This window comes from Ammospiza caudacuta, chromosome Z (assembly GCF_027887145.1).
Source record: "Ammospiza caudacuta isolate bAmmCau1 chromosome Z, bAmmCau1.pri, whole genome shotgun sequence".
Lineage (NCBI taxonomy): Eukaryota > Metazoa > Chordata > Aves > Passeriformes > Passerellidae > Ammospiza > Ammospiza caudacuta.
In genome coordinates, this window is record NC_080632.1 from 42011794 (window position 1) to 42031697 (window position 19904).

The 19904-nt window shown below is 42.0% G+C and overlaps 1 protein-coding gene and 1 long non-coding RNA gene across 5 annotated transcripts in view; one reads left to right on the forward strand and one right to left on the reverse strand.

Moving 5' to 3' along the window:
- Positions 1–7387, reverse strand: part of SMARCA2 (SWI/SNF related, matrix associated, actin dependent regulator of chromatin, subfamily a, member 2) — a 115614-nt gene extending 108227 nt beyond the window's left edge. Inside the window, exon 1 of one of the 3 annotated variants that reach the window (XM_058824535.1) lies at positions 7242–7387. The gene's annotated coding sequence lies outside the window, so the exon portion shown is untranslated. Of the gene's footprint in view, positions 1–5759; positions 5924–6916; positions 7062–7241 lie in introns of those variants that run through there. The other 2 variants (XM_058824537.1, XM_058824536.1) reach the window with 2 other exon arrangements.
- Positions 7388–7707: 320 nt separating this feature from the next.
- Positions 7708–19904, forward strand: part of LOC131571527 (uncharacterized) — a 67300-nt gene continuing 55103 nt past the window's right edge. Inside the window, exons 1-3 of one of the 2 annotated variants that reach the window (XR_009275950.1) lie at positions 7708–7882; positions 18878–19064; positions 19477–19759. This is a non-coding gene — a long non-coding RNA (uncharacterized LOC131571527). The remainder of the gene's footprint in view (positions 7883–18877; positions 19065–19476; positions 19760–19904) is intronic. The other variant, XR_009275951.1, reaches the window with a different exon arrangement.

A 19904-nucleotide genomic window follows, 5' to 3' on the forward strand; every position in this document is an offset into this window, starting at 1 on the left:
TTCTCAGCCGCAAACACCATACCATCCTCTAAGAGGCCTATGTTTTGTATGAAGGACAACACACATTTCCACACAACAAATAGTTTCTACATGTTTCAATTGTGATATTGCAAAATCTAAGACTGACGCTCTCACAGCTGAGTCATGCACTATGTGCATTATAAACAAAATTCAATCCATTTAACAAAGCAGATAACTAGCACCACCACTACAATCCAGAAGAATGTATACAGAACCATAACACAATCAATAATAAAAGTTCTATCAGTATACAGTATCCCAAAATATCTTATTTCACAAACGACATCTACCTATACCCATGCATTAAAATGGGTATTAAAATCTTTCTCTCTATTCACCTATTCAGCCTATTTCAAATTCAACTCGAAATTCTCATAAAAACTAGCTCCAGTCTCAAGTCCATTAGTTACACTGCCATCGACAAATACATTAAACATATCCTGCATGCAAATTTGAAAAATTCAGAATTCTTTATAATAGGATAGCAAATGTCCAAACTATGAAAAACAGTAACTACCAGAGGTGAATGCGTCACTTGCACCAGACCAAGTCCCCTCATCACCTTTCTCTGAGCGAAGATACATCTCACATAACTGGGAATTTTCTTAAACAGATTTGTATTCAGACATTTTATACATCAGAGAAAAAGAAAAAAAAAAGTAATTTGTAAAACCTATATTGGGGAATATTTAGGCCTTTATGAAAGTCTCATGAAAGTCAAAGCAAAAATCTACAACAAAACAACACATCCAAAAGTCACCGAGTTCCATGCAGACAGTATTGGTATTATTTTGGCTAAATTCTGGTGCCTGCAATGAAAAAAGCAGTATGAAGCCAACTCCCTGCCAAAAGCCAGTGTTGACCTATTTCTTTGGACTGCTTTTTAATGAGTAGTGCCCATTAGAATTAAAAAGCAAGGGGGAAGGAGAGGCAAAAAAAAAAGTAAATGTTTCCAACAAATTACAACACTATAGTGAAATGAAAAGAAAATTAAAAATACCATCTTATCATTCTAAATTATGAGGCTCTTGGCCCTGATTCTTGAACACATTGCATGTTGTTGAATTGTTTTTCAAGTGTCCAATCTTATAGTTTCCTCAAAATGCTCACTGGAGTAGTATTATTTACATGACTTCAAATAGGATGGGGTTTTTTTCCTGAACCGTAATCCTTTACCACCTCTTAGATCTATTTGCATCAACATGACCAATTTTCTTTTGTGAACCGCTCCAGATGAACTACTGGTAAATGAATCAGTTGTGAGGAATCACATGCTTCTTCCTGTCGTCTCAGAGAATTTCTCCACCTTTGCTGGACACAACCAGAGCTAAGACAGGGAAATAAAAAAGGCATCTATCGTATGTCAGAGCCAGATCCAAACACAAACAGCCACAAAACCAAGAGCCCAAGATTAAGGGAGACTTAAGATCTCTGCTCAACTATTTCTAGATCAAACAGTTTAGGACAGTGAATATCTGCACTGTGAACAATTTGAAATAACAGCCTCTAAGCATAAATGCTTCTTCACTGTCATTTTATATACACTTAGAAAGTTTTGTAGATGTAACTAATTCACTGTACAATATAGTCCTCATCAGTTGCTATTTTACACACATTTTGGTATAAACCTGCTAAAAACCCACAGGGTAACAAAGGCAGGGATTTTTTTTCACATGAGGAAGTATTAGCAGATCTCAAACAAAAACACAGCAGGTAAAAAACCATTTGCACTACTTTGGAATTCAAGACCAGCTGTACACCCAAAAAGATCCAGGGATTACAGACTGCTTTGACAGGGCACACACCAAGTCTAAGAACAGATGGAGCAGTAAGTATTTATAACTCTGCTAGCTAGTTCCCTTCACCATCCAATATAACTTCTGCCTTTCCTCTCAACCTAAATTGAACCTCAGCCAGGATGTTTTGGCCACATCTCCTGCCTCAGATATGCAGTGGAAAGCAATGAAACTATACTGCTTAGAGCTTATGAAATATGGACCCACACAACAGCCACACAGACATTGCAAAGTGCAACTTTGTCTTCACAAGGGAAATAGTTACATTTCCAACTGCAGTCACGAATCACAGCTGGTTTTGAAAAGATAAACTGTAAACTTGTGATACATTATAGGCTACAGGAGCTATCTTTATTATACTCTTTATTATACTACCATCGAAAACATGGAATTATACCGTCAGTGATTTGTATTACTTACATAATCTGCTAACTATAATCAAATTAATATGCTCAAAGTAGAAGAGCTGATTAGTAATCATAGCTCATCATCACTAAATAACTTATCACACTTAGAAGCAAATCAGTGTTTTGTATGCAGGACACTGCATTACCTTTTATCATGATTTAATTACTGGCATCTCATTAAATGACAATTCAATCAATAAACAGGTTTACATGAAACAACAAAAATCAGAGAGAAGACTCAAATCCTTCAGCCAGAGTTATTAGTTCACGTAAGAAAAGCCAAACACACTAACATGTGCCTTTGCATGTTCATTTATGTCATGTCAGCGTAACTTGAAAACCTTCTGCAAGGGCATCTGTAGTTTAAAATACTAACCACAGAACCAGAAATGCTGAACCTTAATTACTTATCCAGACACCTAGGCCAGAAGAAAAAAAACCTCTGCAACACTCCTTTAGCTGTGTGTCTAGCTCTCTGCCAGAAACTGCAGAGAGCATCCCCATACAGCTCATTAAACAGGTGGAATGCTTACACCAGAAACTTCATTGTGGAGTCAGGTAGTATGAGACAGTTTACTTTATAGTAAAAGTCAGTACTCCTCACCTTGAAATATTGTAGAAATGCTTACTCCTACTGTATACATATTTCAGCTTTACACAAAGTTCAACTTTTCTCTGTTGCTCTAGCTTATAGCCTACCCTCTCAGGGAAAACTAACATCAGCAGCAAAAAAAGACTTGTTAACAGCTGGGAGCTGAAAGTACTCTAGACTGTCACAAAGCATAATCACAAATCGGAGTGCACACAAGTTAGGCTAACCTACGCTGCCAGACTTTACTGTGAAGACACTACAGCACAGACATATGATCCTTCCTGATAGCTTTGCTGCAGAAGACAGTAGCCTTCAGGAAAAGAAGATAGCAGATAGCTACAGTCAAAAGTTTAATTGCCATCAGGCAATGTCCAAGATCAATCCCACATTTGCCACATATGTAGATTCCACTGTAAATTTAAAGCACAGGAAACTGATACAGGACACTACTGAATGGTCATGGATTAGGTTTTCGCACTTTGAGCTTTACTCAGGTAATAACCACAGTTATTGACCACAGTCTTCTCATTTGTTTCTAAATAAAAAACCATAAGAGATGCAGGCAAAAGGAAAGGAATGCACCACATTACCAACAGGCCTTGGCTTGACTTAAGCAGGGAAGAAGAGGAGGAAAAAGGGAGAAAATTGTTTTAAATACAAGTTACTTGTATTTAAAACATACATTTACTGTAAAAACAAACTTATCATTTTAACATTTTCTCCAATGTCCCACCTCTAAATGATCCACCTAGGTGTTCAAACTCTGAAGTGATAAATAGGAAATATTCTCTGCCAACTGGAGACAAACAGGAAAATGTTAATGCCTAGTAAGTAATAACTTTATACAGGTGTCACAAACAAAGAAAACAATTTTCAGTGTTAGTCTTCTCATTCTACTGTATTTACAAACTATCAAAACTGTGTTTAAGAAAGCTTTACTTCCTTCCCTTATTCATCCTTCTCTTATTTTATCTTGGAAATAAGACATGAGCTTTTCTCTAATGCCAATTTTATGACAAATGATCTTTATGCCATAATGTTGTGTTTACCATTCTAGTAGAGAATCAAAAATCTGATAACATCCAAAAGTGATGGAGGTCCAGGAAACACCTACTACACATAGAGAATTCTGACAGAAGCAGGAAACACACAGAAATGCAATAGACATTTTGAGGACTAATTTGCAAAATTATTCTAAATCACACAAAGAATGAGGAGTTTCCTTCTGAAAGGATCACTTGTAGTTCACAGCAATATTACTCATCAGGACAACAAAAAGACAGAGGTAAAGTGTAGACATTTTTTAAGTTGCTACTGTGCATATTTTGACCTTAACTTCAAAAGTCCAACAAAACCTGAGAAATATATATATATGGAGATAGTAATTTCACACCTTTGTCATGAATATATATAATATAGGTAAGTGAGCTGAAGGAATTTTTCTCCTGCCAATTTTCAAGCCTCAGGTGCTGGTGAAAGCACTTTTCAAACTTGACAAGAAACGTTCATAGACTACTTCAGAAATGAACAAAAGATTTAAGACTGCTTTGAACACAGTCCTTTGGCATATGTTCCATGCACCACAGAAATACCAGTCTTAAAGCTGAGAAATAACTCATGAGAGATATAATGTTTTTAATTAAGATTTACTCTCACCTCTGGTAGGTCCACATATGCTGTATGATCCACTCTAAATTTTAAAAGCTCACTATACAAAAAGTCTTTTTGCTTTCTATAACTGAAATGATATATATGTACACATAATAACCTGCCTTGAGGCAAGCCTATCCTTCTGAAACATTACTTTTTTTCCTTAGAATCACAAAAGGACAAAAGAAACAAAGTCAGAGACAGTAATAGGGCAATTAGGTTCGGAAAGAGAAAGTGTGCCCGTATTTGCACAACAATAGTAAATTGCACAGAGGAGACTGCCCCACCTCGAACAAGTAACTGGTACACTACCAAAGGAATTAAATTCTGGTACAGTGTTTATCGTTTGGGTCTTAGGGTCTGTGGTTAAAACCACTTAACACTTCAGAAAGTTAAAGCAAAGCAAGAATGCAAACGGAACAATGCCGTGTCACAGACCACAGATCAATTCTTCAACGAAAGCATGCTGAACACTTTCAGCGAAAAAAAACCCGACCAAACAAAAAACCGAAAAACCAACAACTTTTTTTCTTCAATTCTTCAGCTAGTTATTTACTTGCATATTCATATTCACATAAATATTCATAATAATACACCCTAAAAAGAACAGCGTTAGCCTAACGTTCGGTAAGTCCGACTATCAAACATATGAAGCAGATATCAAGAAAAACCAAATTCGGTACGATGTACGTAATCTGCAGACACTTTTACACTCCCTTTACTTGACCATAACGCACGCTCAGGGAAAAAAAAAAAAAAAACAAAACAAAAAAAACGACCCAAGTCGCTCGTTAAACTGTAACTTCAGATCGAGTTAGAAGAGCTGTAACTTTTCCAGCCGTGCGCAGTTTGTAGTTCCACCATTATAAATTTAAGAGGGGAGGAGACAACGTAAGAAACTCCATTTCTGCACCGTGAACACAAGGAAGAGCCGCGGCGCAGGACCCGCGACCCGGGAGCTCCGGGGGGCGGCGGGGCAAGGCGGCCGCTCCCTCCCTCCCCGGGCGGCAGCACCGCTGCTCTGCCCTCGGGTGCTCGGGCCCTGCAGGACGGGCGGGCGCAGGCCTCGGCGCCGGGCCGCCCGCCGCCTCCCCCGCCAAGGCGCCGGGGCGGGCACGCACAACCAGCAGGGCCCTGCTTTCCCCCCTCCAGCCTTTCTGGAAAGTTTTCTCCCCGGCCGACAGGCTGTAAAACGTCCCTGCCTGGAAATGCGGCCCCGCTGCTGCCTGCCCCCGCCCCTCCACGAAGCAGCGGGTGCGCTGCTGACGGCGCTGCCCGCGCACGGCCCCGTACCTCGGCCGCAGGCAGGCGGGCGGGCGGCCGGCCGGGCGGGCGACCAGCCGGGTCATGCCTCAGGGCTGGGCTGGGCCCGTCTCCCCGCCTCTCCTTCCCTCCGCCACCATGTCACGCCGACCAAACATGTCTGTGCGCCTGTGTGTGGCGGCGGTGACTTCCTGATCCGCCGCCGCTTGCACAGGCGGAGGGACGAGAAAGGCCACCCACCCTCCTATCCTCCCCCCGCCGCCGCCGCCGCTGCCTCCCGCCTCTACCCCGCAGCGGCCCGGGGACGGGCTCCGCTGCCCTCCGGCCCCGCCCGGCACCTGGCTGCAGCAGCGCTCTGCCGCCCACCCCCGCCTCCGGCTGGGCACAGAACTTTTCCAGGTGCCAAACACCGCCGTCCCCTCTCCCAACATAGGGGCAGGCGAGCTGCAGCTACCTGGGCATCCGCGCGCGTTTGCATCCTCGCTCCCGCCCGGCCGGGTTAAAAAAAAATAAATTTCCGCGCACACCGGAAATAAAACGCTTTTTTGCTTGGCAGGCGATTCCAAAATTGTAAGCGCATGTTTTGTGCTACTCTGCTTGGAGGTGGGGAGGAGGAAGGGGGCGAATTTCTGCAGGGAAAACGGGAGGGGTACGACGACATGCAAGCTATTTTGGGAAGTAAACCGCAACACCTTTACAGTAGGAGTGACTGCACAGTTAAAAACAAGAGACCGAAAAGCAACAGGAGCCGCAGCCCTGTTGGGTTAAAGTCCCAGCCCCCGCTTCTTCCCCCTCCCCAGTGTGTGCAATGTTTGCGACAGGCAGGCAGCGATGATCCGGATCATGGCCTCCCTGGCTCTCCCGGGGAATGCCGCTACTCTCCTCGCAGGCGAGACCGCTCCCCCATGCACCATGTTCCTCCCTCCCCATGCCTCCCCACTTCCCCTCGCTCGGCTGGGTCTGCGCCAGCGTGTGCCACGGCAGAGAAACAGCCGCGCCGCACCGCGCTCTGCTGCCTCCGGACACCCTGAACTTCACCCTGCGACCCCCAGCAGCTGCAGCGGTGCCTCCCCCGGCCCGTCCGTCTGGGCTGTCGCTCCCCAAGGATCTATTTCTCCCGTGGCCGTTTTGCCCGCAGCCCGTGACACGCTCGCAGGGCGGCAAGACCGAGAGTGCCGCTGACTCACGAGTCAGTCACCGGCGACTCCGTGGGGGTTCCGTCGCTCCAACTCCGGCGATCCGCATCGTGATTATTCCAGAATAATACCGGATCAAAACTTTCTTTTCTCCACCCACTAGGGCATATAAATATTCGGGAGGGCCGGGCGCCGGGGAAGGTGGGGAGAGCAAGCAGGTGGCACGGCGGCGGCTGGGACCGGCGGGGCCGTGCCCGGGGAAGGGGAGCGATGGGGAGACGGAAGGTGGGCACAGTGCGAGCCGGCACAGCCGGTGACAATAAAGGACAGTGCCAGGCACGGGGAGCTGACGGACCGAGTTGCAAGTTGTATTTACCTTCCGCCCGGGCGGAGTGCCGTGCTGACTGTCGCTCCTCTCCCCCCTCAGTGAGTCACTCGAGTCCAGAACCGGAGCGAGGGACTAGATTACGAACATGACTTCATTGATGACAGCCATTCCCTCCTCTTCTTCCTAAACTCGTGCCCCTCCTCCGGCCCCCCTTCACGGACGCCACTGCTCAGGCAGCGATGTTGCCATTGGTCCGCCGAGCAGGGAGTGTCCGCCCCCTTGCGTAGAAGAGGCGGTTCTATTGGCTTGAGGAGCTGTCGCTCATCCGGGAGGCCAGAGGGGCGGAGGTGTGCAAGCGCGCGCGGGGCGGGGTGCGCTGCGCTGCGCGGCGCTGTGCGGCGGGCGACCGCTGCGCTCCCGCGCTGGCCGCGCAGCGGTGGCGGCTTGCGCTCCCTTCAGGTGCCGCCGCCGCGCTCCTCCGCCCCTCCCAGTTAGCCTCTGCGGCGCGGAGAGAGGGGCAGGACCGCCTTCCCCACGAAGGCGGCAGCAGGGCGCGGGCGGCACTCGCGGGAGCAGTTTGGGGAAGAGGTGAAGAAGGTGCTGGAAATGCGCTGTGACTCTGCCCCGCTGAAGGGGCGGGGAGGAGCCAGCGTGACGGGCCTGGAATCAGCTGTGTCTGGCTGTTGGGAGTGAGTGTGTGTGTGCGTCTGTATGTGCGTGCCCAGGGCGGGTGTCTTCCCCCCCTTAAAAAAAAAACACGTGGTGGGGAAAACTTACACCCCGTCCCCTGTCTCCGGTAGCAGAGGGCGAGAGCCGGCTGCTGAGAGCATTCCAGCGGAACCGGCCTGTCAGGCCGGCTCTGGCCCCGGCTCCGGCTCCAGCAGCGGCGCCGAGGCTGCCCGCAGCCTCTCGCGCTGCAGGGCCAGGGCGGCTGCTGAGGCATCGGCGCATAGAGCGAGCCCGGGTGAAGAACCGCGGTGGACCTCTTTTTTTCGGAGGGATTGGGGGGGGGAAATAGTGCAGTTGTGTTTGGTCTGTCTTGCTTGCTTCTGTTTGAGTAGGTTTTTTAAAGTTGGTTTGGAAGGACGCTTTCCAGTTCCGTATCCTACTGCCGATTTCTTTGAGATTTTTTGTTTGTTTTGGTTTTAGTCGTTCTTGTTGTTGTTTGAATTTTGGATTGGTTTTTTTTAATGCTTTAGGTGGTTTACAGGGGCTGCAGAGCCCGCATGTTTTTTGTACAAGCTATACTTGCTCATGTAACAGGCGACTAAGTACTTCATTAAAGAAATGGGCCCACGTGTCTGAGGGTTTGTTGTTTTTTCTTGAACGCGGGGTGTAGAGATAAAAAAAATACAGCCAGACTACTGCACTACGTGTTGCAGGTAGTTACATTCTTTAAAGATCGTGTCACACGGGTGGTATTTGCCATTCTGAAAGTAAAATTCCACTTTGTACAGTGGAGTAAGTATGTTCGTAGGAACCTAAGTAAAATTAGTAGCTACTACAGAAGCTCAGGTGTGAGTTTCCTGTGTTGTGGTCTGGTGGAGTAGTTAAAGACCTGAAGCAGTGCAGGAAGCGCCAAATGCACCTTGTGGTCTTAAAGTAACAGGTATTGTTTACACGGTGTTTAGCTTGAAGCTCCTTTTATTGTTCAAATCACCAATTTACAATGCTGGCAATACAGTGTTAATTACTACTGTTTCTGTTGTTTCCAGCTTAATCGGCTTCATCTTGTTTTTTATGTAAATGACCAAAATGCTGAAAGGTAGGTGTGTAAGAATCAGTGCTAACTGGACAGCACAAAGTATCAATAAAGTAAAAAGTTTAAAAGGTTATATTTTCAGTTCACCGTTGTCAGTGAGAAATATTTACTTGGGAACAAAATCAAAGAAATCGAATCATTCAAATCTTAATATACAAAATAACTTAGGTCATTATGTAAATCTTTTGATCCACTTGTAATTTATAGCTCTGGTTTTAGCTTTGTCTTAAGCTGCAAACTGCTGTCTAAGAGATAAAATAATGTAGTTAACATTCTTGGAACATTATGCTAATGGAAATGAAAGGGGTAAAGAGATGCTTTTTCATTATATTTTTTTCTTAATACCCTTTTCTTAATACTGAAACTCTCATTAGGCAGTCATTTGCGTTTGTGGTTTGTTTTTCCTCCTCCATTCCCCAGTGTAAATCTGAGGACTGTTTGGCTTTTCTGTCTGCAGAAGAGAAAACAAACATTAAATAATGGAGGGGAAGCTTTCTTTCAAAACAGCTCAACTGTTTGCTGGATTCAGCAACACTCAAGCCATTCTAAACCAGGTCAACCCATTCTTTTTGTTAGAAAGCATACAGAGAAGAAAAAGAAATAAAAAGTTAATCTTTTAGGCAAAAGAAAAAAGGTTCGCTTGCCTCTGGAATAGATGCAGCTATATTTAGTTAATGATTATTTTGGGAAGGTTGCACAAGCCAATTTTATTTTGTGAGAGCATGAACATGCCTGTTGCTGTGTCAGTCTGAAGGCTTTCTCTTTTTCTCTTTTGATGAAGTACCATTGAATCTCATTGTAATCTATCCAGAGGGCATGGGAAACATGAGTGGTTTTTTGTCAAGGGAGGCATATTCACCTGATGTGAAAATCTTAATTGAGTCAATAAGGCTTCTCTATATGAGACTTAAGTAGCTGAAGCTTTATGCATAATGAATATGTAAACATGATGAATAGTCAGATGCTACAGGATAAATTTGTTTTCCCCCTATTAATTTATCTAACATAACAAAAGGAAGAAAAGATGAGGGTCCTTAAATTAATGGTTTGGGTGTGGCCATTAATGGTAAAATAGCATGTAAAATTTTCAAACTAGATGAGGTACTACTACAAAAAGAGGTATGTCTTTGATTAGCTAGATATGTTGTTGTAGAACTAAAGCTTGTTTATTTGAAGAATGGTACCAACATACTAAGTCTGTTTAGAAACTGATGTATTGGTGGTATTCTTGCAGAGACACTTCTACCAAAAGGAGATCATTGCCGCCAGGGAATTGCAGTTGTTTACAGCAACCTCACCATTACCACCTCGGAACCCCTGCTGTAACAGTTAGGGCTGCTATTTCTGGGTTTGCTACCCATTGTCTGCCAGAGACAATTTCACTCGCTGCAACAGAAATAGCAGAAAAGATTATATTTTAGTATTTCATCTGGTTCTTAGCAGAATCCAGCTGCTTTAGCCTGTGTGGCATGTGAAAAGGGGGTACAGCTAAATCATTCCAAGAAGATGGCTTTATGCTCAGGCTTCTGCATAAAAATGTTCTTTCATGTGTCCAGGTAAATCATGAAGAAGCGAACTTGCCATCTACAAGTCTATGGGCTATGATGGGTTCCTTCACACCTATGAATGCTGAAGGAACTAGTAGATGTGATTGCTCTCAGATCTTTAAAAGGTCTCGGCAATCAGGAGAGGTGCCACAATACTAGAGGAAGGGAAGTACCACCCTGGTCTTCAAAGGGGGCAAGAAGGAGATCCCAGGGAGCTACAGGCCACTTGGTCTCATTTAATCCCTGAAAAAGTAATGAAACATTTCATGCTGGAGGCCACCTCCACAAATGTGGTGGACACAAAGATGATGAAGAGTAGTCAGCATGCTTAACCAACCTGATTCCCCTCTATGCTGAGACAGCTACCTGGGTGGATGAGAGGGAAGAGCAGTGGATCTTTACCTGGACTTTGAGCAAGGATTTTGACATTGTCTCTGGGATTATTCTCATTGGTAAGCTCAGGAAATATGGGCTGGATGAGTGGACAGTGAGATGCAACCTCACTGATCGCTCATCCAGCCCAAATTTCCTGAGCTTGAACAGCAGATCCCCGAGGGTTGTAATCAGTGGCACAGGATCCCATTGGAGGCCTGTCTCTAGTGGTGTTCCCAAGGGGTCAGTACTGGTCCAGTATTGTTTAACTTGTTCATCAGTGACTTGGATCAAGAGGCAGGTGCCTCCTCAGTGAGTTCACTAACAGCACGAAGCTGGAAGGAGTTGAGAGAGAGAGCTCAACTCTTCAGAATGACCTCGACAGCTTGAAGAGGTGGGCATAGAGGAACTGTCTGCAATTCAACATATCCAGTTCTGGGCTCCTCAGGGCAAGAGAGGCATGTAGCTCCTGGAGCTTGTCCATCTGAGGGCAGCATAGATGGGGGTTGGAGCATCCCAGCTGGGACAGGGCCTATTCAGTCTGGAGAAGACTCACAGAAGATCACATCAATATATGTAAGTATCTGATGGATGGAGCCAAGTTCTTAGTAATGCTGCATAATGGGGAGAAACTGGAACATAGAAACATCCACCTGAACATGAGGAAGAAATTAGTGCTGCTAATTGAGCACTGGAGCAGGCTGCCCAGAGCAGTTGTGGAGTTTCCTTCCCTAGAGTACTCAAAAGTAGTCTAGACAAAATTCTGACTGCCATGCTCTAGGGGATGCTGCTTGAGCGAGGAGGCTGTGACCTCCAGTGGTCTTCTCCTGACCCGTCTGTTAAAGGGAAACAGTACTTTCCTTGAAGAAGGTTAATCCTGGAGGGAAGGTTACTCTTTAACCATCTGTTGTTTTGCTGCTTGTAATGATCTGAATATAAAATACTCAGGTGTATGTAGAGTGTATTTCAGCCTGGTATGATTGACAACAAAGTCAATTGGAGCTGGTTCAAGCTTTTCCTTCTCTTGTGGAAAAGTTAATTACTATTTAATTTTAAAGTAAAACTTATGTTCAAATACAACTGTTATGAATGTGCTTGTACTCATGCCCCTTCCCCTTAGTCTTTTTTTTTTTTTCTGGAGACACAGTCATCTATCTGCATTCATAGGTTTAAAAGATAGAGCCTGTTTCAAAGTAGCCTCATTTGCTCTAACCTCTCAAGGTATTTTTGTGAGTGTTATGTTGAAAAGACAATATTCAAGTGAGATCTTTTCAAAGCTTAATAGAGGTTATTATCAATCTTCTTGGTCGAAAGATCCTTTCTGAATACATTCCAGAATAAAGCTGGTGTGTGAGGAAGGTGAGCTGCCTTGCTGAGATAATCCACTACTGTTCCTATTTATTTTGTAGTCTCTAAAGTTCTTGAGTTTGGTTTGATGTCATATGTTACAGGAGAGGAGAAATACTCTGTACAGAAGAGTACAGAAGAGATGACTTTGTACAGAAGAGATAACTGTGTTATCTCTCTCTCCCTTTGTTCTTTTCAGGCTGCCATTGTACTTCCCAAGCAAATAGTCCCAGTTTTGCGTGTATGTTTTTACAAGAATAACACTTGATTTTTTAAAATTTTATCTTAATGGTCTCTGAGCCTCTGCTATTTCTCAACATCCATTTCAGTTCCAATCCTCTCTTCTGCAGTGCTCACCAAATCCCACTAGCTTTGTGTCAGCTGCACATTTTGTAAACATTCTCATTAGTGAAGAAATTTAAAAGACTTTTGAAGATAACCATGCCCAGCCTGGATTTCTCTGGTACTCTGAAGTGTCCTCAGTTGTTAAGCATTCATTCCAGGGTGTTGACCTGTTGCTGTTCTGGCATCCTGTTATCTTCTTGTGTGCCTGTAGTGAGATGATTTGTTTTCTGGTTCTGGCTCTTCCTGGCCTGTTACACAGCCTGCTGGATGTGGTCAGATGTCTTTTGTTCAGTGGAGGAAACCCAGAATTCTGAACTGAAGTCTGATTTCTTAGAGAATCTGTTTTGCTGTTCTTCCCGTGGTTAGTAGTGCTCCTATGGCAATTGTGAATTTACCCATCTTTAAACATTCTGTGAGTTTGCCTCTTAAATACAAGAGGCAGGTAGAATCTATCATTATTAACTTACTCTGGTGTTCCTTTTTACAATCATGCTAATTACATGGCAGTGTCAGAATACATGAAGAAAATTAACACTGTAAAATTTTGAATTTACCAGATTGTGAAAAATAATTTCTTTGCTGTATGATTACAAAGACTATGGTGATTCAGTTTAGTCCAAGTGGAAAACAAGTATGGGGGACAAATGAGGTTTTTCTTCAAATAAGGCTCAAGTCAAGCCACTATTCAAAGAATGGCATATACTACATACATGTAATATGGAATTTGGAATATGCTGTTAGGTTAGAAAGGAAAACTGTCTTGGCAGTGAATATTGTGGGCCTTTGAAAAGCATGACTTGCCCTGAAAATTCTATGTAAACCACATCTACACACCAGGAAAATCTTATGACTGTTCGATTTGTAGAATTTCCCAAAATTTGGGTTTTTCTCTTCCACTTTTCTTTCCTCCAATCAAATTTGTGTTCCTCTCTTTTCTCACAATTGTTTATCCTTTACTCCTTCCTTCTTTACAGTTACCTATTTTTTTTAATTTGCTTTTTCTTCCAGAATTTCTTTTCCTTCATCAGTGCTGTTTATGCCAGTGTTAAAGACAGTGACTACAAGGTGAAATTACACTATATAAAAAAATACTCATTTTTATAAGCTACTGGTCACTGTTTAAACAATGTTTGAGAATCTATTATGAGTACTTTCTCTTCTTGCACTACAGACTTTGGTTTTGCCCAGATGCAAGCATGTTTAAGACAGTGGAATCTAAGTAAAGCTAACAGCTGTTAACAGGACTTTCATCCTCCCTAAAATGTGTTTTTTGTCATACTTAACTTCATCATATGAAAGGGGATATTCTTGTCCTGGCAACTAGGAAAAAAAAATATTAAATGGCACAGACAGAAAAAGAAATTCTAATTCTCATTCTCTGAAGAGAAACTGTAGAGATTTTTTGTTTATTTTCACAGTATTTTTCTAGGTCCTATTTCATGTGTGCTTAGTTTACAGATTACAAGATTGTGAATCCACAAGCAAGTCAAAGGTTGTATCAATACATTTTTTTTCTAATTCTTGAGCAGTAGGATGTTTTTAACTTCTAAGTCATGGTACCCGTTTTCACATAATGCAATAACATCTGAATATAATTAGAACTTACCGGTAAATTTTATAAATCAGTGCATTGTATGAATTAGCTGAATATTGTAAGATTCTCTCCTACCTAAAGGTGTAACATCTGAGACAAGTCCTAGAATGTCTCATTAGCCTTCTTATCTCAGAAATGTATTTTATCAAAAATCAGCCTGGTGAGTATGATGATAAAGGAAAACAACAGTAAAATGGGGAGGAAAATGGTCTACTAAGAGAGAATTGTTTTGGTATTTCGTTAAATGTGTTCTCAGTGTTCAAGGGCAATTTTGTTGTGTACTATAACAGAGTTTTCCCAGATGAATGACTGCTAGCTGCTCAGTTACACAATTTGATCAGAAGTACCAAAGGCATATAGCAGATTTGGGATGAGTAAGTTTTTCTAGAGGCCATCAAACACCTGGATAAATTGGAGCCATCTCTGCTGCTCAGCTTACAGAGTAATGACAAGATAAAGCCTTGAGGGTGTTCTTAAGGGTGTTCTGTCTGTGGTCCCCTATGAGCTCATTGCTAACTGCTATAGGTACGTAGGACTCTAGAGATATTTTTATTTTCTATTTATACTTCTTCCTTACTAAATCATTTGCATGAACATGAAAAACAGCTACTCAAGAGGGAAGATATGCAATTTAAGATGTAGAGTTTTGTTTTCAGCTGGTCTTGTCAATATGCAGACTCTTTCTAAATTAGCGTTCACACTCTGGTTAGGATATAATAATAGTTTGCTTCTGTTTAGCTTTGAACAGCTGATCTTGAAGCCAAAATAAATTGTTCATTGGGAGATGGTATACAGGACAGGCCATTCAGTAATGCTAATGGAAGAAGTAAATGTCAGCTTTCTGCAACTGTTGTTTACATTACTCACTGCTTCTACCAGTCTGCTTACACAACTACTCATATTACCACTTTTAACACAGAAATTCAGATAAATCAGATTAATTTTGACTGGTAAAGTTAATTGGGTGTGCTGGACATGACCTTACATTGCAGAAGACCAACTGTGTACTGACCTGTATGCAAAGTAGTGTGGTCAGCAGGGAGAAGCTCTCCCCTCTGCTGTGCTCTGCTGAGACCCCACCTGCAGGGCTGCGTCAGCTCTGGGCTCCCAGCACAGGAATGATGTGGACCTGTTGGAGCGGGTCCAGAGGAGGCCACTAAGCTGACAGAGGGATTGAGCGCCTCTCCTGTGAGGAAAGGCTGAGAGGATTGAGTTTGTTCAGCCTAGAGAAGAGAAGGCTTTGAAGTGACCTCATTGCAGCCTTCCAGTACCTGAAGGCAGCCTGCAAGAAAGATGTAGAAACACTTTTTACAAGGACAGGTGAAAGGGAGAATGGTTTCCAACTGAAAGACAGAAAGTTTAGATTAGATACTAGTAAGAAATTGTTTCTTGTGAACGTAGTGAGGCATGATAACAGGTTGCCTACAGTAGCTGTTGATGTCCCTTCACTGGAAGTGTTCAAGGTGAGTTTGGATGGGACTCGGAACAACCTGCTCTAGTGAAAGGTGGTGCTGCCCATGGCAGGAGTTGGAATTGAATAATTTTTACGGATCATTTCAATGATTCTATGATATGAACCAACCCATTGCATTTTGGCAAAGTAATGCTGCTTCAGACTGTGTTTTTGACATGTTACAGAGAACTTCATTCTTCACAAGAAATGTGATAGGTGAAGGCAACTTTTAATCTAACAAAAAGGTGATTCCAGAAAAAAAATCATCCAGTCATAACCAGGATATCATACAAGGGATTAATAACTGTGAAGAAATTGTAAGTTCGCATGGTCTAGCTTAGCCAGAAACATCTGTGTTATGAAGATGTGTTCCTTTTAGAAATCCCAATGATTTCTAAATCATTGTTTTTCAGCCTCTTTACATGTTTCCTACTTTATTGCATATAAATTCTGCTACTTAGCTTGCAAGAGTGTTGTGTTCATTGTTGCAGCAGCTTTGCCTGCTGTTGGTCTGAGAGCTAGAGGCTGTTTGGCCTTTGCGATCTTGTTCCGTGACCTGTGCATGTTAAACTTAATGGCAGTTAAAAAGCATTGTTTTAATACATGATGTTTTAATCTAGCTGTGTAATGTACTTGAGTTAATTCACAATCATGTGCTTGACAGCTCTGGATAGGATAGTGATGATGATACTGTCCAGTTTGTCTTGTGCAATAAAATGTAAGTTAGCTGAGACAGCTAGGAGGTAGTTAGCCTCTGGCAAAGAAAGTTCTCAGAACAGCTGTAGCTGTATACTGTTTTCATACCTTGGAAAAATCTTTATACTTTCAGAGACTTATGTATAAATTCAGAAAAAAAAGTCTGTCAGCAGATGAAATTTTGAGGCTTAGCAAAGACTATTCTCACCAGCTTTGCTAGAGATCTATGACAAATTACTGAACTCTTCAAGGTTCTACTAGGCTCACATAGTGCTTCTTTCATTACAGCTCTGACAGAAATTTTAGTAGTTTTAAATAAAATATTTTAATAGGATGCTACCCCTTGGGTAGGCTTCGTCTCCCATAAATCATAAAACATGTTCTTGGAGTTGGTCTATTAGATTCTTAAATGTTTGTGGAGATTATACTACCGGGTCTATGTTTGATTGTGCTGTTCCAGTTTAACCTGTGATAGCTGGAGGTGTGGGTATGGCACTGCTTCTTAAGCCAAAACCATGCAGTGGCTTTTGCTATGGGGCTTTGTCTGGGGATATGGGGACTGTCAGTGCCAACTTCACTAAGTCACCCTGTGCTTTCCATGAAGAGAAAACTTAGCCAGTTGAAGAGACTTTACATCATGGAACACTCCATTCTCCTGGCTGGCAGGAGCAGAATGGTGCGTTAGTAATGTCTAACTGCTGCAACAGTGTGCTGCAATGCTTGAGTCAGAGCCCTATAACCTTTCCCATGCACTCTTTAATACTCAGGTGGAATATAATGTATGTGTGAGACTGTTACCACAATCAAAACATTCTGTTCTTGTCCACCTGATTTTTATTTTTTTTTTAGGATTTTTAAAAGCCTTCATTAGTCTCAAAGCCTTTGTCTCAAATATAGATCTAAGATCATGGTTTTCAATTATTTTCCTAAAATAGAGAATAATCAGAATTCTTTTTAAATGAAAAACTTGAAGTAATGAAAAAAGTTAGGGCTATAAACTTTATTTTTTAATGCTTTTTGTAACTAAAGGAGCAGAATTGGATACTACTTTTAAACAGTGTTAAAATCTGTTTCTGATAAGAAGATACTCAGAGGAGTTAGAAGCTTGTAGCACAGTGTTGTATTCATATTGCTGTTATCCTATTTCTAGAGTCCTGTACCTTCTAGATGGTTTTCTCATGAGCATCTCTTCTCAGCAGTGTTGTTCCTACTGCTTCGTCAGGGCTCCTCCATGGGTCCTCCAGACCGGGAAACCCACCCCCTTTTATCCCAGTTATCCTCATTTGCCACAGCTGCTGCCCAATTAAGGACATTGCAGCTGTAGCTCATTTAGAAGAACTAGGATCAGGGCAAGGCCACTTACACAATACATATATTTTACAAGGACTCCTACTACATTCATACATATGTTTACAATACGTATATTCAGGCCCCTGCAGCACAGAACTTATCAATGGTTTTCAAATATTTCTGTTATCAATTTTCATGAAACAATTTTTTTTTCCAAATTTCACTTCCTCTAGAGTGTGTAAAACGCATGCAGTTAACCAGCCATTCTGAATTTCTGAAAATTTACAACTTACTGAAATTATCTGGGACTTTTCTGCAAAATTAATGAGGACTTTTTCCACTATAAGATTTGTATAGAATGACATGCTCAGAGCAATAACAAAATGGAGCAAAACAACTGTCAGGTTAATCCCTGCAGCAGAGAGTGGGAATCTGGCAAAAAGTTGTCATCTCTTGTTACCTGTCTAGTTATAGAGGTGTTATAAAGTGTCTTAAATGACATAAGAGTTCTTGAAGTACATTAATATTAGACAATAAAGAGTAAGATTCAACTAAATCATAACATACTAGTATCTGGAAGAAAGTAGATAAATTTAATACCTCAGAGTTAATTTTTTCAGGATAAAAGATGAAAATATCAAGGAAAATAAGCCATCATGCAACTGTGGATTTGTACTGGAGAAGTGTTTGCCTAATAGGGGTTTAACTCTCTTGCACTTGCTAATTTCAGTAAATGTAAAGGGGTGCATTTAAATGGGTCATCTCTAATTAGAAGTTTGGAAAGCAGAATGATTCCATTCCAGGGAGGCCAGTAAGCTAAGTAAATATACACACCTTAGTTACAAAGGGCTTGATATTAATATTTTGGGTGATGAAACTAGGTTGATACATTGTTGTTAATATTATATTGTCCATAGTGCTTATAATTTTGTGAATTGTTTCTTGTATTATTTATTGGCCCATTGTATTTACTTCTTATTTAGCAGGGCATATTGATTTTTCTAAGTGTGTCAGAGGTAAAGTCCTCTGCCTCACTATTGCCTTCATGCATGCATTCTTATATGTGCCAACAGTATCACTAAGGACAATGGTTGAACATGTTTTGCCCCTGACTGCCATCTGCCTTTTCACCAGGCCCAGTATTGTGAATAAATTATCAAGCAAAGCAGGCTGTCAGTGTAGTATGCCTGGGTATAAGTGTGTGTTGACATTTAGGTTCAGGAATGTTAGTATGTGTGGTAAGCAGCACAGATTCATAATTGTTTTTAACTTTCTCAGGAGTCTTTCAAAAAACACAGAAAACCTGAATTCTGCTGGTGAACTACTGAACCTCTTCTAAGACTGGATGCATTAAGAATAATTAACAAGGAAGACAACAAATTTGTGAGTGGATAGATGCAAGCAGACTGAGAAGAGTAGTAAGACAGCCATCCCTCCACTGACCAAATAAAGTGACATTTAAAAGGTAACTGGAAACCATTACTGGAGTGCTGTATAAGAAAATCCCAGGGACAAGGAAACAAATATAATAAGTTACAAAAAATAAGCTATTATAGCCCTAGATGTAAGGGATATAATGGTAAAATAATCCCCAAGCCAGCAACAGTTTAGTTGGAGATGCAGTTGTGTAAGGACTGAAACAGGTATGAACCACATGGAAATCTCTTGCAAAGCATTCATTATCCTGCTCCACTGTAAACAAACCAAGCTATTTTTTTATCATCAGAAGATTATTAGGGGCACTATTATTATCATTATTAATTAATTGGGAATTATAATCATAAATAGTCTCTTTTGTGAAAGAGGTGATAATGGTTGTTGAAACAGGAAAATTGTTTTGAAGTAATGATAAGAGTTATGTCTCTTCCCTCTTTTAGCATCTCTTCCCACATCACTCCCACTGCATTCAGCCATTGCCCTGCCTGTTCAGGGGGACTTGCAAGAGACTAAGTTTGCTACTTCTGATTTGTCCTTCCATGGTGTAGGACAAGCAGAAGAAGAAAAAAAATGTGGTGCTTTTGTTAATCCTGTTTGCTTCTGCTGCTGCCTTGCATCCCTCCAACTCTTTCTTCAGAAGCTAAGGTTATGCAAGTAGCAAGTAAAACCAACTCTTCAGGTTGCTGAAACAACTGATTATTTCTCTTATCCCAAATAAAACAGGTAGGTTGCTCATCTGAATTGCTTCCTACTTTGCCCGGGCCAAAAGCTATTTTTTTTCACTTGAGACTCTGAACAGGCTGCATTTTAGAAAGAACTATGTTCAGAGCAATCTAAGTAAAGGTTGCACAGGCATGTCTGTTTCTGA